General features: G+C 46.2%; 1 long non-coding RNA gene across 1 annotated transcript; it reads right to left on the bottom strand.

The window, feature by feature from the left end:
• Nucleotides 1-5,180: 5,180 nt before the first annotated feature.
• On the bottom strand, nt 5,181-9,216 carry LOC311606897. The gene is made up of 3 exons (XR_014782456.1): nt 9,082-9,216; nt 7,348-7,572; nt 5,181-6,625 (listed from the first exon to the last, which is right to left on the bottom strand). It is a non-coding gene; the product is annotated as an uncharacterized lncRNA (long non-coding RNA).
• Nucleotides 9,217-22,747: the final 13,531 nt, after the last annotated feature.

The following is a 22,747-nucleotide window of genomic DNA, read 5'->3' as shown; positions in this document are numbered from 1 at the left end:
AAGAGTAGCCAACAGAAAGGTTGTTAACCTCTGAGCCATTTCTTCAGCCCCACCCCCTCCAGCCTGACTTGAACTCACATCATTTCTGGTGGATTCTACGTGAGAATTATTTAAACCCTGCTTTTTTTTTTTTTTAATTTGATCAGAGTTCAAGAACCGGTTTAGATCCTTCAACCATTTAAAAAAAGACAAAAAGAAAAATTGGTCTGTGACATACACAAAAAGTTCTGCTATGTCAGACTTGTTGCTGTTTAAAGTACTCAGTTGCTGCTGCAATCTTCTGCCATTAGGGGACTATGCTAAAGGTCCTGAATGCACAAAAATACATGGAAATGGTGCCTTTAGTTCTCAAGGTGCATCCTAAATGGCACACATGGAAGGCTGGCAGAGAAAGTACACCAGAGATGTGAAGAGCTCCAGGCATCGGAGTCCACTGGGGCTGCAGATGGAGTGTGAGGGTGGGCTTCTCCTTGGCAGATACTCTTGGCTGTCTACACCCTGTCTGTCACTCTTCTATCCATAGACCTTATGCTTTTGTTCAGGGTCCCAATGTGTTCTACTCTAAGTTTAGGAGTGATGGATGGACTCTATTTTTTATGAGAAGGGAAACTCTTTATAAGAGATAGACAAGCAATCCCCTGCCTCCTCCACCCAATCCTTTCCCTTTTCTCCTGTTATGATTTGAATATACCTTCTTCCCTCTGACCTTGTGTCAAAGCTAAGTCATGAATGGAGCAGTGTTTGGAAGGGGTGTGGGTCCTTATTGAGGCAGTGTTATGTAAGGGTATGTGTGTGGGTTATGGATTCTGAGTCCTCTCAAACACATGCATGCCTTTTTTCAAGAGAATGCCTCTGATTGCCAGGCTATTGGTAAGACTGGGTCCCTCCAGATCAGGCTTACACCATCCATGCTAAGGATGCCATTTAAAGGTTTCACCTGAGAGTCAAAAGGATGCCAGGCCAGACATAGAAGTTGATGATGTATGACCACTAGGGATACTAAAGATACCTCAAGATGTTGGTATCGCAACCAAACTCTCCACAACACCAAAGCTCTGATTGGTCCATCAGCCTGTAGACTCCCCAACAGAATGGGTGGGTTGGGAGGGAACTCCAACTCAAGCTTCTTCCTCATGGGCCCACTTCCTCCTTTTTTTCTGGCATAAATTGATATAGCCCGAGGCTCTCACTAGCCATGGCTTTTCAACTTTGCATTGCACAAACCTTCAGAATGAAGACCCGGCCCTCATTTTTTTTATATACATTACCAAGGTCCAGAGACTTCTAAAGTCATCATAGAAGTGGGGGGTAGGGCACTCTAAGTGATGGGCTGGGGCAAAGTAAAGGTCCAATAGGACACACAACCAAATGCAGCTGAGGAAAATGTCAACATGGCTGAGCAAAGGCATCCTGGAAACTCTTGGAAATGTTCCTCAGGCTTTCTGAAGGGATTTGTCATCACTTCATAATTATCCCTGTGAATGGAAGGTCACTTCATTGGCCCATGAACGCCCATCCAAAAGAGATACGAGAAGAAAATCTGTTAAACCTGCACATTCCCTGTTAAATTCTTATTTAAAAGGTAAAGTTTCAGGGTTGGGAGTTAGCTCCGTTGGGATATTAGAATCCAATAAGAAGCCTGGCACGGCTGTGTATACACCTATAACCCCAGCACTGTGGGGGACAGAGGCAGAAGGATCCCTGGGTCTAGTTCTAGGTTCAGCGAGAGACCTTGTCTCAAGGGTTTGGGTGATATAGAAGGACACCTGATGTCCTCTTTGGCTCTGTGCAGTCACACACACACACACACACACACACACACACACACACACACATTGTAGAAGTAGACGGAAGAATGCTGCTTCCCTGGGGCAGAGGAGGATATGGAGGAATGGAGATAGCGTGGGTGTGGATACAACAGAAGGAATGCGCCCTAATGTTCTAGTGCAGACAGAATGGTGAATGCTTACCTTTCCCATCTATGCGTCACTGCGGTAGTGAGAACAGAGGTGCTAAACTGTGACTTCCCTCTGACTTTGAGTGAGATGGTTCTTATCGTTGGTACTGCTGTCAGAAAGGGCTACAAGTGTTCACTTTTCTCCCATCACCCTCCACTCTTCAGGTTCTTTTCTGGGTGACAATGAGCACCTGCTATTCCTGTCCAGCCCTCCTCCTCCTGCTGATTCTTCCTCTGTCATGATGTAGTGCTCTGTTGTGTGCTGAGATGGTCCACCTGCTTATCAGTATCCACCAGTTCTCTGAGGTTAGAAGGGATGTGTGCAGTTGACATCACAGATGAACAGTAAATGCTAAATGAATGAAGGATAAATGAAAAAAAATCAATGCATTGACACAGGATGTTTAGGAAATTTGAAAAAACAAACAAACCAACAAACCCAAAACATCAACAGAGATTGACTGAAAGGGTTTTTTTGTTTTGTTTTGTTTTTGTTTTTGTTTTTTATTGAGGATTAGGATGGAGATAATGATGTTGAGATGTTGACAACATCCACTGTCATCTTTGGCTCATCTGGCTCAAGTACAAGATTGGCTTTGAAGAGTAAAATGACAAGTTCTTCATTCAATTACTTGTCAACATTGAAAAGTTGTTACAGCTGACTTGAGCATAAGTAAAAGCAACTTTCTGTTGTTGTTTGAGGCATGGTCCTTTATAGTTTAGGCTGGTCTCAAACACACCCTGCAGGCAAGGATGATTTTGTACTTCTGAGCCTCCTGTCTCCATTTCCCAAGTGTTGGGATTGCAGGTATGTACAATCAAGCCCAGTCCAACCCAACTTCCTCTAATCATCAAAGTTATTCTGTGGAATATGGGGAAATTTATACGAGCAGATGAGTCAGTATGAAATTTCCTGGTGGGCAGAGGTTTGATAACCTGTCAGCTATGTGTGTCATGTTCAAACACATTCAATACGAAGTTTGATTGCTTGGTATTTCCGTCTCTGTTTCTTAAACAGGGACATTCCCATAATCCAAGCATCACTTATAGAACAACAGACCTCCAGTGGGACATCTGACTCATCTTTCTATGTCAGAGTCCTGTGACTCTATGAACATGACACACACTTGGGAATGAGGAAGACCCTGGCATCTCCATGAAGAAGCTGTGAAGCAGCTCTGAAGCAGCTGCTGACACATAGCACAGATGCTTGCACTAGCAAGCAAGCATCCATCCCTCTCTGCTTCATGATAGATGCGGTGTGACCAGTTCTTTCAGGATCCCGTTGCCTTGACTTCTCCACCTGGCTGGACCACACCTTGAACTGGGAGCCAAAAGAAACCATGTCTCCATGAAGGTGATTTTTGTCAGAGTGTTTTATCACAGGCAAAGAATTTAAGGCTTTTATATATCTTTTATAAGATAATAAGATATATGAGGTTTATCAAATGAACATGGGGAGAAAAGGAAAGTGTGGAGGGGTACCACAGAGAGAAAGATGAGGTATAAGAGAGGGTAAGAGAGAGAGGGCTGAGGTCCTTTTATACACTCGGCAGGGCCACGCCCCATGGCAGGTAGGCAATGACATAACAGGTAGGCAGACTGAAGCAGAATCCTAGCAAAGGCAATGAAATTCTGTTGGACCCTCTGGGTCCTTGGATGTGTGTTGTCCTCTCTCTCTCTCTCTCTCTCTCTCTCTCTCTCTCTCTCTCTCTCTCTCCTCTCCTCCCTTCTACTACAGAGTGAAGAGCCTCCACTACAATACCTTGTATTGAACCCCATGAAACTGTGTATCCCAAATAAATCATTTCTTCTTCCTTAAGCTGTTTTTTTTTTTTTTTTTTTTTTACCAAATAATGTGTTGGGAAAAAAAATGTTACCAATACAATCTTCTTGTTTTATTCAAAAGTTGGTGATTCACTCTTGTACAAGCTCAGGGCCTGGCCCTGAAGGAACCAGAGCAAAGACAACAGCTCTTATCTTGATTCTCTTTGTGGTCTGGCGTCTCGGGGACATCAAAGTGGTAGAGTCACTTTTTAATTTGTCATCGGTCACCGACAAGCATGAACATGCTGATGGCGGTTACATGGATGAGTTCCCTAAGAGCAGGCTGCTGACAGATTTCCTCCATTGGTGAGGTCAAGCTACTATTCTTTTCCAAGTATTAAGGAACAGCTGAGCTCCTGCCAATATTTGGCATTTGAATGATATGAATATATCTTATTAATGTTTAATAAAAAAGATAATACATGAACAAAAGATTGAAACACCAATGTGTATAGCATAAAGAAAGATAAGCTACCTTTCCCAGTTTATCTCTTTGTCAACAGTGGCTGTTATCAGTCTCCTATGTTCCCTGCTAGGAGTATACAAACGTATTTATGAAAACAAACTCACTGGGTAGTGCTGGGGCACCCCTTTAATTCCAACACTTAGGAGGCAAAGGCAGCTGGATTTCTGAGTTCAAGGCCAGCCTGGTCTACAGAGCAAGTTCCAGAATGGTCAGGGCTACACAAAAAAAACCTGTCTTGAACTACACCTTCCTCCAGAAGAAGAAGAAGAAGAAGAAGAAGAAGAAGAAGAAGAAGAAGAAGAAGAAGAAGAAGAAGAAGAAGAAGAAGAAGAAGAAAAGATATTCACTAAGTTTTAGGCAAATGAGAATGTTTTGTTGTACACACTGTTGTGTTTTCACTTCATCCCTTGGACCTGATTTCTTGCTTGCACATAAGGCCGCCTGTATTGCACATAAGGTATTGCTTTTCACACTTACAAGGCCTGGGCAGATGGATGAGACTAACTCATTGCTTCACTAATAGATGCTATTTGAAGTTGTTTCCAGATTTTTCTGTCACAAACATTGTATCATCACCAGTTATGTATAGATGTTTCTCTTATGGCTGAATCTATTTCAAGGCAGATATCTAGAAAAAGATTTTCTAGGGTTTAAAAGTTTGACTGACCTGCAGTTCTAGAGCTGAAAGAAGTGGTCACGTGTCCCCGTTTCTAACCTAGTAGCTATTTATAATTGATAAACACTTGCAAATGAAATACTAATTTTCTCCAATGGAATCTCACTTGGGAAACAGACCACTCCTAACAGTAGGCCTCATGCCCAGCAGTAGATGGTCAAAAGAAAAATAGACTCAATTGCATTCTTTGGAGGTTCTTTGTCTTTGCTAATGTTAAATCAGGATTCCCCCCCCCCCCCCACCTTACAGGTCCTTTGCGGATGTATTATGGCTTCCAGTTTTGGGTTCTTGTGAGCTTCTTGTATGTGCAAATGTGGGTGTCTCCATGTCTATATGCATTTCTTAAGCCTTTTCTTTGGCTCTTTTTCTTGTTTAGTCATTTTGTCCTGTTCCAATGTACTTGGGTACTTTATTTTATCATTTTTTCTTAGATGCCTGTTTGTTTACTAAGGAGGGACAGAAAGGATGAGGTTCCAGGTGGGACAGGAGATGTGGCAGAAATTGGAGGAATAAAGGGAGGGGAACCACAGTCACAATATACTGTATGGGAAAAAATATACTTTCAATAAAAGAAAAAATTTAATAGGGGAGTGCTGGAGAGCTGGTCCACTGGTTAAGAACAGTGGCTGCTTTTCTTAAGGGTCTGGGTTGGATTCCCAGCACCTACATGTCAGCTCACAATTATCTGTAACTCCTGGGCGATCCGATGTCATTTTCTGACCTCTGGGGAAACCAGGTATGCATGGCACACAGATGTACATGTAAGCAAAGCACCTATACACATTTTAAAAAAAATTAAAGGTTTGATAGGATGTTTCTAAGTTTTTCTGCTAAAAGGTTGTGGCAAATGCTCTACCACCAACAGACTAGACAGTCTATGCTCAAATACCCTGAGGCCACTCTTAGGAGATTAGAGTCTAGATTTGGACTCTGGTTTGGGAGGTGCCGTTTCCAGGGACTCAAGCTTTATAAGTGCAGGTGAAAGAGCACTAATCTAAAAACTCAAAGCTCCTGAATTCTGGCTCAGTCTCTCTAACCCCTAAAAGACTTTGGACAAGTTCCTTCCCTTCCTGGGACTCCAGTGTCTCATCAGTTAAAAGACCTTTTGACCTAAAGATGTGTTGGTCCTGTGACTCTGGATCTGCAGTTCCCATCAGATGGACATGCCCAGTCTCCATCAGTGGACATGGGATAAGTTCTACCATGAGCTGAACTCCAAATTTTAGGAGCCTTGTGAGGTACAAAAGATAAAGTGGGAGTGTCAATTTTTCGAAGGTGGAGGTAGCAATTCTAAAGCAATTAGCCAGCTACAGGGGATCGCATACAATCAAGAGTCCTATTTCATTATATGGACTGTAAGGCTATATAGCACTGGACACTGAATTCTGTTGAGAAATTAATAAGAAGATGCTACTTGGGGGGTAATAAGATGGCTCGGTGGATAAAGGTGCTTGCCATTTAAGCCTGGTACCTGAGTTCAATTCCAGGAACCCACCCCCATCTATGCCCACTGTGGCACATGCAGCCACACAAAACTCTCATATACACACAACAATACTAATAACCAATTAGTCAATGTTTAAAGATGCTACTGGGCTAGGCAGTCACCACTGAGAAGGGAATTTTCTCTCATCCTGTTCCAACACCCTGGGCTCAGGAAACTGGTATGTCCATTTCTGACTCTCAGTTGTCACTTGATCTGTTAGGGATTAAGAGAGAAGAAAAGGCTGCAGCTTCACTTTCCTGGTTGTCAAGTTACCGATTGTTTTAAGTAAGCCACCCTCCTCATTTGCAGCTTGGGAGCAAAGCAGAGACTTCCAAAGAGTTTGTATCTCAGCGGGGTCTGACAGGGGGCCTGCCATTTTTCAAAGGCTCCTTGGACCTTAACGAATTAACATAGTATAACAGAGGCCCTCACAGGTGCTCCTAGAGTGTGTCAGCGTCGCACAAGCAGCCGGCCTCTGAGGAAGTTCACAGTGTAATGAGGAAGAGGGTGCTGTCCCCCACTCCTCCCACTGTACTTCTAAACTCTCCTTCAGGCCTGTCTCCTAGCCCCTCCAAATACCTCCCACGTTTAGTCTTTGTAACTCCTTAAGAGGCAAACTAATACAATTAATTTTATTAATTGTATAATAAGGCCAATCCCCTTCCCCCCTTAAAAACAATGAAAAAAAAAAAACCAACCAAACAAACAAAAAACAGAAAGTCTCTCTCCCCTACTTCTCTTAGGAATTTAGGCAGCAGCCTTTCCAGGGCACAGGGGCCCCTGAATCAACTAGGAGAAATCTTGGCAGAGCTGGGGTGCAAGTTCCCAGAGTTAGGGCTGCGGGGGGGAGGTGGGGGGGGCGGGTCGGCGGGGGGGGGGGCGGGGGAGGAATGATCGGTCCCGCCCATCTCCCTTCAGAGGCAACCGCCAGGCACCTGCTGAGGCCGCTTCGGAGCTGATTGGCCCTGTGCACATGGGGCGATATCAGGCGGTCGTCGGCCGTTGGGGCGGAGGCAAAGGGCAGGGCAGGGCAGGGCAGGTTAGCCTGCGGGCGCCACTGTGCAGCAGGATCGTGCAACAGGCTCCTTTCTCCCAGGTGTGATTAGGCAAGCCGGTGAATAACTCAGATCCAGCTGCTGCCAAGTGAGTGACTGAGTAGCCTGCGGGGAGGGGTGGAGAAAGTGAAGTTAGAAAGAGTGACAAAGGTTTCCTGTGAAAGAGTGCAAGGCAACCTTCAAAGAGTGTTCCCGGACTCCACTCTGTACGACTATGCTATGCACTCGACTATGCTATGTACTCGTCAGTGCTCGCCAGGCACTGTGTATACAGCAGGCCCATAAAAGTTGCAGCAGCCGGATTCCACACCCCTACGAAGTAAGGTTTAGTGTTAATTCCTAGTGTATCAGCCTTCCCCTCATGCTGCCTCCATTTACCTGGACAGGAACAGAATCACCACTACCCTCAACTCTGTTCCCCACCCCCTTAAGTAATATAAACTCAGCTTGTTGCTCATCTGTAATCCCCTGGAATACAGAGACAGCCAGGGTTGGGAGACTCAGAGGCTCTCTGTTGGAATTCTGCTTCGGTGTGCCTACCTGTAATGTCATTGCCTACCTGCCATGGAGTGTGGTCCTGCCCAGTATATAAAAGGACAGGCCTACCTCGCCCCTGCCTCTCTTACCTACTTTCTCTCTCTCTCTCTCTCTCTCTCTCTCTCTCTCTCTCTCTCTCTCTCTCTCTCTCTCTTTCTCTCTCTCTCTCTCTCTCTCTTACTCTTACTATCTCTTCTCTCTTCTTCTGTCTCTGTCTCTCTCTCTCTCTCTGGGGTACCCCTCCTCCCCTTGCCTTCTCTCCCTATGCTCTTATAATCAACCTCATATAATATAATATCTTGCTGCCTGGTATCTTCTTATCATTTTCTTATATTAAACATAAAACTCTCGGGTTAAGCCCAACCTCATCATAGCCACTGTCTGAACCAGCAGAGGGAATGAATGAGGGGTATAATTGAAATACCAATGAGATATGAAATATGTACCATGCAACAGATATGATATCAAGAGGTTTATTATATGAGCATGGGGAAAGGAAGTGAGAGGGGTAGCCCAGAGAAAAACAGAGAGCAAGCAAGAGGCAAGAGAGGAAAAGGGAGAAGTAGGAAGAGAGAGAGAGAGAGAGAGAGAGAGAGAGAGAGAGAGAGAGAGAGAGGTGGGTTTGTCCTTTTATAATCCTCCTGGGCAGGGCCATGCCCAGCGGCAGGCAGGCAATGACATCTTAGATAGACAAGGGCAGAATCCTAACAGTACTATTCTCACATAAGACAGTTGTTAGAATCTCTGTTCAGCTGGCATCTCCAGGCACCCACCACTAATATGATCAGTAAATCTCACTTCCCAACCCTGCCCTTTCAGAAGAAAACCTCCACATTCTCAGCATTCCGGAAGACTGCCCCAACCCCCTCACCTGGAGCCACCAGCTCCCCAAGTCCAGCAGGTGACAGATATGTCATTTTCCTGCAATCCTTAAATACCACTCCCCATCACAGTCTGGCTGCAACTTCCTCTGGTCTAGCCCCATGAGGCCGCTGAACTCTCCCAAGAGCCTCAGTGCCCTTTTTATACTTATAATCTGGCTTAGAATGGCTTATTTCATCAGCGGAGATAACTTACTGTTATCATTAAAAATGAGATGGCACGCGTCGGATGTATTTGCGTAGAAAGGTAGGGGAGAGGAGTTAAGACCTGAGTGAGCCATGAGGGTAGAGAGACAGAGAGGAGGGAGGGGTCATTAGAGAAAGTGCAGGAGACAAGTGCAAGAGTTAGAGACAAGGTGGCAGCTCAGCCTCATTTATATCCTGGGCCCATGGCACACCTAGTAGCCAGCTGTGACGATGTCAGAGGTTGCTAAGCAACCTGGAGGCAATTATGCTAACACCTATTAACCTCAAGAACCCTAAAGAGGTCTCAGCAGTTCCCAGATGTTAGAGAAGACAGTGGCCTTCTAGAGAGTTTCGCTCTCTTTGTCTTAGTCTTTTCATTTCCACTTCTTTTTCTGCCAGATATTTCTACTCTCTGTCCATGGCTTATGGTAAAAGTGGTATAGGTTCTAGATGCCAAAGAGTAGAGCATAGGCTACCCTCTCAAACAGTGGTTTTCAACCTTCATAACGCTGTGACCCTTTAATACAGTTTCTCGTGGTGTGGTGACCTCCAGCCATAAAATTATTTCATTGCTACTTCATAGCTGTAATTTGGTAAATATCTGATATGTAGGATATCAAAGGAGTCATGACCCACAGGTTGAGATTCACTGCCCTAAAACAAACAAAATAAAACCACTTAAAATATTTTTGTTTTTCTTATACCAATTTGCTTCCTTTCCAAGTTTGTTTCTTGCTTAGTATGATACAGCACTGACCAAAAACAACTGAGGGAAGGAGAGGGTTTTTTTTTTAACCTTACAATTCCCAGGACATAATCCTTCATGGGAGAAAATCACAGCAGGAACTTAAGACAGGAACCTGGAGGCAGGAATTGAAGTAGAGACCATGGAGGAACACTGCTTTCTGGCTTGTATCCTCTGGCTAGTTAACTAATTTTCTCATACAGCTCAGGCCCATCTGTCTAGGCATGGCACTGCCTAACATGGGCTGGTGCCTCCTGTATCAGTTAGCCTTCGAGACAGTCAGTCACTCATACATGTCTCCAGGCTATCTGATGAGAAAATTCCTCGGTTGAGGTTGTCTCATGCCAGGTAACTCCACTTTGTGTCTAGTTGACAAAAACTAACTGACACGCTTCCCTACAATATAATCAGAAAGTTGTTACTACCCACAAACTGATATATCCAAAGTTAGGAATTGTTAATAATTGTTAGTAGAGATAGTAATTGTGGTCCACAAGGGACCACAGAGCAGGAGTGTCCTGGACCTGTGGTAACAGAATAATACCAACCCCAAGAGGTCCACATCTTTATCCTTGGAGCCTGTGAATATGCTTATTTAAATGGCAAAGAGATGTAGATAAAATTAAGTTCAAATGTCTTGACATGGAAAAGAGTGTCTTGCACTATAAAGTGAGTGCAGCCCAGTCACGTTTATCCATGAGAAGCCATTGACTATTTCCTAGTTGTGATCAGATGACAATATGACAAAGGAGAAATGGGCAAAGGGAAGTGATGGTGCTGGCTGTGATGATGGGAAAAGGACCAGAGCCAGCAGCAAGGACAGCCAGCTTTCTTCTCTCTTTCCTCTCTCTCTCTCTCTCTTTTTTTTAAACCCCCTTTCTTTCTGTTTGTTTGTATTTCAAGACAGGGTTTCTCTGTAAGGCCTTGGCTATCCTGGAACTTGATCTGCCTCAAACTCACAGACATCTGCCTGCCTATGCTGGGATAAAAGGCGAGTACCACCAGGTTTCAAAAGGAAGAACAGGCTAGATCAAAGACTCTCTGGGAGCCTCCTAAAAGGAATCCTGCCTTAGAGATGCTTTGAATTTAGCCTATTGGGACATGTGTGGCCTCTGACCCGTGCGATACTGCAGATGAACTCTTTGTAGCCACTAGGTTTGTGGTTATTTGTTTCAGAGGCAATACAAGCCCAGAGCCTTGCCCTAAGCCACCTGAGACAGCCTCTGTCCACCAGGGTATGCTTGTGAGGCCTACAGGTTGTACCCACAAAGGTTGCTGCTCATTTTTGCCCCAGATACCTTTTGGGAGTACCTCAAACCGCACAGTTTGTAACATGTCACTACTTTGTTCAATTTGTGTGACCCTCCCCCAGCCCCCCACCCCCAGGTCTAACCTCTCAAGGATGGGTCTGCTATTAATGTTGATATTCCTAATCTTAAAAGCAGCCAGGAGTGGGCTGGAGACATGGCTTTGAGGTTAAGAGCACTGACTACTCTTCCAGAGATCCTGAGTTCAATTCCCAGCAACCACATGGTGGCTCACAACCATCTATACTGTGATCTAATGCCCTCTTCTGGTATGCAGGCATACATGAAAGCAGAGCACTGTATAAATAAATACATAAATAAATCTTTTGAAAAAGATTTTTTTTTTTAAAGTAGCCACGAGTACACAGTGAATGGGTTTGGACAGGACTTGGGTAAGTGTGCAGGAGAGCCCCCAGTGTTGGGACTGGCGGTCTACAAGAGGAAAGACAGGCTGAAGGCTGCTACACAGATCTGCTACAGAGACAAAGAAGGCTACATAGGAAGCAGCTCCCTCTATTACTGGAGAATCTGGGGTTCACTTTCGGGGCTGTTAGTTTCATTTAGAAATGGACTTAGAAGGAAGTTTGAGGGCTATTTTATTAGAGTTGAAATAAGAACAGAGCAGGCAGCTGCGACTCACAGCAGCTCTCTGGAGCAGGGAGATACAGGAGAAAGAAGGCTGTGCCTTTGGACCTAGGGTCCCAGAAGAGAGTCAGACCCAGCAGTGGAGACTGGCAAACATCCCCACGGGGGTGGCGGAAGGCGAGACGGCTTCAGAGAACAAGTGGGAAATCCTAGAGTGTCCAAAAAAGCATGCTCAGGCTTTGCGCCAGTGTTTGAAGGAAAAAAGATAGAAGAAAAAAGAAAAGTTATGCTTTCCAAGCAAGGACTCAAAAAAAAAAAAATGCACAGGCTTAACAGCGCTGCTGGGAGAGAGAAGGGCTGTAATTAGCTACACTGAAGGAAGGGCTTCTGGGAAGGGCGAGTATGTTATTTCATTACGGGGATAATTACTTTTCCCACCTCTTTAGCATAGCTTTAGGTGAATCAGGCTTTCTGAGAGGCAGTCTCCTGACCAGGTGATTTACAGGCCCAGCTTAATTAGCTCTTAAAAAAAAGAAACAATAAAACGAAATGATCTAATCTTTGAAGCAAATCAGAATCTTGTGGGCTATTGCATTTTTTCTGTTCAGGTGGCCCTGAGGAGGGGCAGTTGCACTGTGGCATTAACTTCATATATATGTGTAACCTATATGCAAATATCTTTTCAAAATGGTCCAGTTTTCATAGGTTAGATTTTTTTTGTGTGTGTCCCTGGCCCTGTGTCATAGACATATTTCTTTCAGGAAGCTGGAGGGGAAAAATATAGCTCATTTGTTGGGTATTTGTCTAGCATGGGCCAAGCTCTAGATACAAACCTCAGTACAAGAAAAGAAAGAAAGAAAAAGGAAGAATGAAAGAAAGGAGAGAGGGAACATAGAGGAAGGAAAAGAAAAGAAGGAAAGAAGAGAGAGCTATGGGTTTTATGGAAGGAGCTTACTCGAGTGTTGGAATCTGACTAAGCACCACAAGTTCGGGCGCATGGGAAATTCTCCTAAAGCTAGCTCTGACTCACCTCTTTACTTTGATGCAGTTAATCCCACAGAAGCAGTAGTTTCAAACACCTAAAGACTGAGGGGACTCAGAGACCTCCCCCCACCCCCATCTGCGACAGCTAAGCCACCCGCGTGGAGATGCTGCCCAAGGTGGGTGTTTACAATGGTGGCGTAGGGGCCTGAGAAGATGCCTCCATCAGCCATACGTGCTTGCCATACATGGCTGAGAACCTGAGTTCTGATCCCTGACACCCACACAATAGCTCCGTGTGGCTGTAGCAGGATTCCTAGGGCTTGCTGGCCAGCCAATCCGGCCCATCTGGTTAGCTAGTGGCAGGTTCAGGGAGAGTCTCAGAAAAGAATGTGGCAGGCAATAGAAGAAGACATCCATTGGCCAGCCTCTGCCTTCCGTGTGCAAACACACACACACACACACACACACACACACACACACACACACACACACAAAATGTATATATAGTAATTACTTCGGTTTGGTGAGGTCAACAACAGATCAGGAGCCCTATGAACGCTCTAGAAAGCAGGTGGGAGATAGGATCCTAGGAACTTCATGGAGACCAAAGCTGCAGCAAGCCACAGGCTTTGCCATTCTTGCCTCGTGAACTCAAGAAATGGAACTCATGGATCGCTAAGGCTGAGCCGTAGAAATATTTTAATCATAGGAAGCTTAAGGGGGAGGGGGCGAGCTCCTGTACAGTATGGGGAGCCCCTGGAGAGGGCTACCTTTGGGCTTCACTGTATTGGAATTACCAAAGCTATAGTGGCTGGAGGAAGGGCAAGGGGGGAGGGTCAGTGTAGCTCTCACTCCAGGTGGCCAGGAGCCATGACGTTTCACCCGCATCCTTAGTGTGGTCCCTGCAAAGCGGGTACTCCTTTAGGGTATAATAGATAAGAGAAACGCAGATGCTCTTTCTGGTATCTGCAGCCTCTGGCCATTACAGAATGGGAAAGACTTCTGGCGGAACCGCACCTGGAAACTCTGGGCTGACTGCTGTGTTTGCTGGCCGCCCAGTGAGGACAGATGGCAGGAGGCCGGATCCCCTTGGTTTGCATCTGTCTCCACAACAGGATGAGGTGACTCAGCAGTAAGCTTCCTTCTGTCTGTCTCAGACCCGCTAATTCCTAGAACCCCGCAGAACACAAAGTGGAAGCTCAGGTACTGACTCCCGTGTGCATAACGTGTGCGTGTAAATTTACCTTTGCTTCCCATCCATCTAGTATGAACGCTAGGCTGCACCGGGCTCCCATCTTTGTACATTCCTCCATCACAGATGCACCCCACCTGTCATAATAGTTGCCGATCTCCAGGGTCACTTTGATTATAGCATTCACTGCCTGACCTGACCACGGCCTTCTATTTTCTAATCTCGCAGGGCTCCCTGTATCTTAGAATCAAATCTAACTTAGCACTGAGAGGTTCGAAACCTTACTGGGGGCACTGAAGGTTAAAAAAAAAAAAAAAGAAAGAAAGAAAAAGAAAAAGAGATGGCAGGGAACGCGAACGCTAAGATATATGAAAAGCTCTGGCAAAGCGCTCTGCGTGGCACAATTTCAGGAACTCATGATGGTCCTTTAAACTTCCGTTTCAGAGCATCCAGATGCTTGGATGTAGCCGCTGGCCAATGAACTGGAAATGGGCACGCCACTGGGTGAAAACATCAAAAATAATACCTGGGTTGCCATGAATAAGACGTCTTTTCTTTTCATGGGTAAAACTCTCCACCACATGGGGTCCTGTGTCGAGAGACCCTCACGGAGGACTCCCCCTCCCACCTGCACTGATCTGAGACAGCCAGGTAGTAGGAGCTACTGTTCCCATTACAAAATAGATACCGTGATGGCCCCATAACGCAGACAAAGGAAGAAGGCAGAGAGGGCTAATTCTTGCCCACGCTGCTCAGAGACCGTAGCATGGGCTTTCGATCTCCTGAGCTCCTGAAAACGATCCTATCACCGAGAAAGTCCCTCTGGGCCTCTCCAGGAAGGTCCAAGAGCTTTCTTTGTCGGGGTTTCTACTGCTGCGAAGAGACACGATGACCATGGCAACTCGTACAAAGGAAAACATTTCGCTGGGGCTACTTTACAGTTCAGAGGTTTAGTCCACTGTCATCTTGGCAGGAAGATGGGGGCGTGCAGGCAGGGATAATGCTGAAGAAGGCAGCAGGAAGAGGGCGTGCGCCACTGGGCCTGGTTTAAGCTTTAGAAGGCCCAAAGCCTACGCCCAGTGACACACTTCCTCCATCAAGGCCACACCTCTGGTTAGTGTCACTCTCTGTGGGTCTGTGGAAGTCATTTTTATCCGAACCACCACAAGACCCAAAGGACAACTTCAAAAGCTCTTTCAAGCCCCTGGGAAGAATAAAATGAGCTAGGATAGGAAGGCTGGACAATTGCATAGGGAGTGGGGGGTGGGGGGTGGGGTAGAGGGGTGGGGGGCAAGGGGTTGGGGGGGCATTCAGCTAGGCGACCTCATTTATCCCCCAGAGTTTAGCTCTCCTCTCCTCTTTGTCCTCTGAGTAAAGGTTAAACACACACACACACACACACACACACACACACACACACACCCCTCTGAGCTCTTGCTACTCTTTCCAACAACAAATCCCTCTGTACTGTTGTTCTTCCTCATCAAACCCCAGCCAAAAATCCCATTTTCCCCCACACAGCCTCATTCCGTATTTGTGGTCTTCTCCCCTGTCCCCAGCCTCTGCTGGCACAGGGCACTGCATCAGCAAGACGCCCAGGAGAGTGCCTGGCTTCTCTCTAATTCCACTAAACAAACAACTAAAAGTGCTCTCCAGCCCACGCTCGGCTTCCAGCACCCCTCTCCTTCAGCTTGGCCCAGTGCCTGGAAGTGGCCCTAGGGACTGGCCCTTCATATTACTCTATCTAATTCCTTCCCCCTACATGTGAGGAACCAAGCCTCATTTAGTAAAGTAAGCCACGCTGTGTCTTACACAGACCCTGCCTGGCTTTCTTGCTCTCTCCCATAATCTTTGCCTTCTACCTGGGGCCTAGCATTCTCTATGGTTGTCATTGTGATCCCGAGTCCATGACATGCATAGCCGAAAATGCAAACATTGGTGATGCATAAATTAATTGGAAATAGTTAATAAAAGTGATGTGTTACTGATGACCAATATGTATGTGTCATACACTATGCTAGGAGGTCAGAGAGGCGAGTTAGGAAGGCATGGTTCTCGGCTTGCTTCAGGAAGCTCAGAGCTCGGTGAACAAGCCATTCAATGCTCACTACACTTCTTCTCCATGAGCACTTTTTGCTTCCCACATGCAAGGACCACCATTGTCCTCCTCACAGTTACCGTAAATTCAAGATGCTATGCAGATCACCGAGGAGCCAACACATCCTGCTTTATTTACTCCACACACAACACATTCTTAAGAGAACGGTCACTGCTCATGGATACTCGTCAAGGGCCTCAAGCAATGTGTAGCACATGACAGAGAGTAATTTAATGCACTCTTCGTCTTTCAGATTAGGCTGTGCAGGTTTTCCCCTGCCCGTGAGGAATGGGGAGCTGGGACCCAAAGAGTGACTGCACATTGCTCCTCTGTGTTATTCTCTGAAGAGACACCAGCTCTTTGTCCTTTCCAGTCATCTTTACTTCCTTCCGTAAACTACCATATTTCTCCTTGTGTGCTAGAAGCTTCTTATCAACTGCCACAAATTGACTTCTTTATTAAGCCAGCCCACTACAATTCCCAGATATCCCCACTGCCAGGTGAGCACTGGAGACAAGAGTCCTCCAAGCTCTTGATCCAACAGAACAAGGACCTCCTCCGCTATTCTCCACAGCTGAGTGGAGAGTGGGGTCTGACTCTCACACAAACTCTGGTGCCCCTTATTTGACCATGTCTCCTGCATGGGGAGGCCTGGCGGCACTCAGAGGAAGGATAGCAGGTTACCAAGAAGAGACTTGATATCCAAGAGCATATACAGGGGGAGGAAATCTCCCTCAGTCACAGTCATGTGGGGGGGGGGTAAGGGGAAAATGGGAGGGAGGGAGAAATAAGAGGATACAAGGGATGGGATAACAATTGAGATGTTGCTTTCCTCAGTGCGGCCCATTATCTCTCTAACATCTCTGGTTGGGTGGATTCCTGTGTGCAACCTTGGCTATGTCATGGAAGTTGCAGAATCTTTGCCAAAAACTGCATCTCTTCTGTCTGATTTCAGAGCACTCCACCCATCCATTTACTCAACCCAATTAGTTGTACGCAAGCCTGAGTGTCTGCTGGGCATCTGCAGCTTGATATTCCATAAACAGCCTAAACTCAGTGTTTCCCAAACAAAACTCATCAGTCACCTTCTCTAAACATAAAGTCAAAGGATACTCTTGTTTCTTTCTTTTTGGTCTATGACTCCCATCAGCTCATCTCAGAGGTGAGCAGACTCTATCTCCTTTTGTCTTCACTCTTTACTGTTTCCAACCAGTAACCCTCTGTTTCCTTACTTCACCCTGACCATACAGGCTGTGATGACTGATTCCCTGGTGAATTCTTCTGCCTCTTTTGGCATAGAGGAATTGATGGCTCTTGGGACAATCGCTGTTGGTTCAAGTGTGTCCTTAACTGCTGTTGGCTTTTCATTTGTTCTGCCCACATCTTTGTTAACAGCATTGACTCTAACTACACCCCAGTTCTCCATGTGGTACACATGTTTCTAGTCAGGACTCACCCATTTGATGACAAATGGTGTTTTCTTTGGCCTAGCCACTGCCTCATGCCTCCCATTCAATCTTCAGGCAATATATTCAGCAGCACTCTACTGTGTCGGCTTAGAGAAGTGTTTCTCAACCTGTGGGTCATGACCCCCCTGTGCACCAAATGAGCCTTTCCCAGGGGTCACCTAAGCCATCAGCAAACAAGTATATTTCATTATTATGCATAACAATAGTAAAATTACAGTTATGAAGTAGCAACAGAAAATTATTGTTGGGGTTCACCACAACGTGAGGAACTCTACTAAAGGGTCTCAGCAATAGAAAGCTTGAGAATCTGTCTTAGGGGGTCTGTGTAGGAGCCCTGTGGCTCTTCTTCAAGCCTTTGCCCAGGCTAATCCTCAGCCTCCTGGGCTCTTCTCACTGGTGCCTGTGCTAGCTCTGGCCACTTACCCCCAGCCTCCCAGCAAGCTAGTACTTGTCAAAGAACAACCACCATGCCCATTTCTAGAATGAGCCATCTCAGACCTCTCACAATATAGAAAGTAGGTGCAGAAGGAGGTGGCATCTTCTGGCTTGGGGGATACCAATGTGATCCGGGCACCCTTCAGTGAGTAGAGCATACCCTGCCTTGCTGGTCCCAGTGAAGGAAGGGGACATTGTGCTTGATTTTGTAACCGGTTCTGATGGTAGGTTATACCTGAAGAGCTGCTATGGTGTCACAGAGTACATGGCAGTCAGCTTTAGAGGTAGTACCTGTCTGAATCTGTCAGATTTTAGTTGAAATCATCTTCCTTGACTTTGGTTGACACCATCAGCCTGTATTTAGAGCACACCGTAGTTTGAAAACGGGTTGTCTTCTCCCAAGCTCATGTTGAAATTGAATCCTACTTTGAGATAGTAGGCCATCAGATCAGTTAGGACCTGTTAGAGGTGATTAGGACTCTAGTCTCTTGTCTAGATAGTCTACTTTCCGTGATTAATTTATCAGTGGTTGATAGGTTAATTTATAGCGGGGCTTGCTATAAAAGCCCATTTAGTTGAATTTTCCACCCTTCTGCATTACCTGAAGACTCTACCAAAACCCCATGACCCCTGAACCTTAGACTAGACCCGTGAGCCAGTATACGCTCCATCACTTCAACTCACTAAGGTTTGATAAGTGTTATTGCCAACAGATGATGGGCTAAACATGCCTTTGCAAATGGCTGACGGCTGCTTCCCATCTCATTCTCCCCAGTGCACTTTCACAGCATCCCATAGTCCATGACTGGTTTGCAGAATCATGTCTGCTTTCTTCCCTCCCAGGAGAACACGGGTAGCCTAAGAGACCTGAGAAGTGCTGTCGTTAACCCATGGTCCAATTGTTCTCAGCGTGGGTGGCGGGGGATGAACCTGCCCTTTAGGGATGTTTAGCAACTTCTGGAGGTAATTTTGGCTGTGGCAACAGAGGAAAAGGTGGCTCTAGGGCCCTGGAGTCCAGGGCTTAGGAACATGGTTCCCAACTGCACAGTCGCTCAGCACAAAGTGTTATCAACTCCAACAGTGAGCAGCACCCAGGTTGAGAAACCCTGCTGTAATCTCTGACATTTAACAAACAGCTGCCAGGAGCCAGGTGGGTGCTAAGTCCCAAAGAAGAGAGTGGGAATCTGGACAGGCTCAGTCCCTGCTCACCCACGGTTCACAGCAGAGGCATCCTGAGTCCTTTCAGCTGCTTCACAAATGCCCAGCCTGAAAGCAGGACAAATGGGGGTGTCTGTATCATAGTCACCTCTCCATTTAGGACCATTAGACCTTAATGCGCCACCTCTTATATAGATGAGGCTGGAGGGGGTGAGGCATAAACATCAGTATTGGAAATGAAACTCGAGCTCGTTTTTTATTTTCCCACAGCTAAGTTCTCTCTAAAACCCTGCCTGGCTTGGTTTCCCCCAGCCTTATTCTAAAAGTCTTGGATCAACAATTCCCTCTCCAAAGAAGCCTTCTCTGACTTTGCTTGCTGCTCACCTATGCTCAGACACCTAATGTTCCTTTCTGATTGGATCCTGTTACCTTAACTTTGTTTGCACCCCAATTACCAAGCTATGTTGGAGTTTTCCTCCTCCCCTGCCTCCTCCTTTTTCTTCACCATCCTTCCCTCCTTCTTTGCCCCCTCATTTCTGGCCATTTTTCTCCCTCTTCCTTCTCTTTCTTCATAGCCATCTTCTACTTTTTCTTCTTCAGTGGTACTTGAGGTCAAAGCCAATGACTATGCATGCTTGCACAGCAGCTATGCTCCCAGCCCTAAGCTTTCTGCCGGTGCCATGGTGGTCAGCAACAAGCAAGGCCTTTAAGACTGCAAAGCCTGGATTTCCCTTCCGCTCTGGTACTTAATAAACTGTGACAGTGGGGAGTTTCCTGTTTTTCTCAGCTTTGGCTTTATTATGGGGCCAGGGTAATTGTCTTGTGTGTGCTGTGTCAGAAACATAGATGGATGGCCCCGTGTTTTCCTATGATGTCAAAATCTATTAACTAGAAATTGACAAGGTATGCCAGGTTTCATTGGCAGCCATTTGTCAAGCATTTTGGTTTTGCTTGAGAGACATTGGCAATCACAGGTTCTTTCATTTCAACCTGAATTACTATTCTTAATTGTCAGCTACATTTTACTTTATATAAGCTTACACACTTCAGGTTGCAGAATGGCTAAGAAACGATTAATTGACTACAGAGAGCTGATACAGATAAAAAAAAAAAAGCCTTCCCAAGCCTAGGTACAAAGCTGCTCAAGATCCAGAGTGGCCCATGTATGTCTCAGTGGCTGGCCATTGACAGTGTCAGTTTGAAGTGGGGCAAGTGTCATGGCAGGAGGAATTGCCCTCAAGGTGGAATCTGAGGACAGAGACAGAGGTCCTGCGCTGGGCATATGTTTCTGGATGAAGCTCGTGACAAGTAACGGGGTAATGGGTCAGTACAACTCACGCATCTCAGTCACGGGTGCTTTTTCTTTTATAGCCCCAAGGGAGGAGATTCCATCCAATGTGACTCATATGCCCCTTCCTTTTCTTCTCCCATGTCTCTGATGTGATCGGTTTATTATTCACAAGCATCAGCTTTACTGGCATGATACAAATCATTTCTCCACATGGGTTTCTGAGTGTGCTGGCCAACGATGGGTGCTTAGGTGTGTAAAATAATGTGCAGAGTCATGCTTTCTTGGTACTTGCACTCAAAATGGTGCCACTCATTCCAAGGCTGTTGCTTTATAGAGCGAAGCTACTGCTCTACGCAACACAGAGTAGCTGTAGCAGGCTCCTTTCCCAGTGTCTCTAGGGAGCTAGGCCCATGAACTCTGGATGTTTTTTTTTTTTTTTTTTGGTTTTTCGAGACAGGGTTTCTCTGTGTAGTCTTGGCTGTCCTAGACTCGCTTTGTAGTCCAGGCTGGCCTCGAACTCACAGCGATCCGCCTGCCTCTGCCTCCCGAGTACTCTGGATGTTTTCACTATGTTTGTCTTCACCAGTAAACCTACCTACATGTGTTCAAACACTCAGTCGTGCTAGCTGAGGGAATAAAGCCGAGTCTTGAGGATGTTAAGGAATGTGTCCAGGGTTCGTGAGGCTGGTACGCAGCTGAGCCAGCATCTGAATTCATACCTTTGTTGTTGGAGGCCAAACCACTGCCTGCCACTCCTCCTACTCCATGGCCGTTCTTGCCCTACTCAGTCTTTGTGACTGACCTGAGGGATAAGTGCCAAGTACTTGATGGAGCCCCTAGCCTGCTAGGAAGATCTGGCACAACCTTTGAATGAGGACCAGAATCTTCTGTCTCCTTCCTTCTGAGAAAATAGTCCCGTTCCCTTTGATTTAAGGCAAGCATCTCTCTGCCATACAGCCCCTGACTCTCCGCTGATGCTTCTGCCAGCTAGGACCACCATTGCCCTTTGCCAACCCGTTACTTTAATTCAAGCCCTATAGTGGTGACTGGGATGAGAAAAATCAGAGGAGGGTTGGGAACTAAGGTGGCTTTTGAGCTGAGATCTGAAAAAGGTGAAAGATCTATCCTGGTGCAGTGGCTAGAAGATGCCCACATGCTGGATGAGTGTCAGGAGCAGCACGGAGCAGGGTAACTGCGGAGTTCACAGGGAGTGATGCTGGCAACCAGTGACCAGTGAGGGAAGCCAGGTCACATAGCTTTGGAAAGTAACAGGAGTATATTTTTGGTGTTTATTCTGAATGAGACAAGGAGCCATTAAAAGGATTTTAGCCAAAAAAAAAAAAAAAAAAAGTTATATGACAAAATGGGAAGGATTCATTTCCCCCATGATGCTAAAGTGAACTGCAAGAGATAACACTGAAAGCATGGAGACCCATCAGGACACTATTGCAGTAATCCACATGAAAGAGGCTGGGGTTTGACAAGGCTGTGCTGGCACAGGGCGCGGCTCAGATCGTGAGGCATAGCGTGACGGTAGAGAGGACAGAACATGAAGGTGAATTGAATATGAAGTTTAAGAAGGATCAAATATGACCTTGAAGAGTTCCGACCAGACTTTGGAAGGTCATGTCACCATGAGCAGGACAAGGGCAGGGTCCGGCTGGAGTTAGAAGTGCGAACGTTGCCTGAGTGCAGACAACAGAGAAAGCAATGGATCCCTGAAGAGATGAGCTTGGGGTGCCGTCAGCTCAGACTGTCCACTCTGGCTTAGGAGGAGGAGGAAGGACTGATAGACTGTGGACAGGAAGGCACAGATAGACGTCTCAAAGGTTGCCTTCATAAGCCAGATTCGTCACCACTTGCTCCTAGACAGGGACAGTGATTCTGTCCCTGGCAGGTGTTGGGGGACTGCTGAGGAGCGTGAGGTCCAGAATACTCATCAGTGACTCAGGCCAGCCAGACTGCACTCAGAGGCAAGCGGTCCCTGAGCTCCGTTTTCCTAGAACGGCCCTTCTCTCAGCTACGTGCTCACCCACAGCAAGCTCTTTCTTAATGAGAATCCGTGTGAGCATCACTAGGGCGCTTAATATTCATCATTTATCATTATCAGATGCATCCCTTGTACTCATTTTATGGATGGGGACGTGGGACGGGGTGACCTGGCTTGGCTGGCACCGTCAGAAACTCAAGTCCAGGTTTCTTTCACGTTGAAGTCTATCTTTGTCCTTGCTGTGCTCTCTTCTCTCATTCACTCAGCCAATATTTGTGGAAGACACACCTTGTGGCGGGCCCTGCCTGGAGCACACTATGCCGGTGGGCCAGAAGACAGGCTTGAAGTCTGTGTTATCACACACATTTCCAAGAACAGTATGAAAACTTGCCCTGGGTGGCCTAGATCCAACTGTCCAGGTC

Source organism: Acomys minous, assembly GCF_964271855.1.
Source record: "Acomys minous genome assembly, chromosome: 10".
Taxonomy (NCBI): Eukaryota; Metazoa; Chordata; class Mammalia; order Rodentia; family Muridae; genus Acomys; species Acomys minous.
The sequence above is the reverse complement of the archived record's forward strand: the minus strand, read 5'-3'. Positions and strand labels throughout refer to the sequence as shown.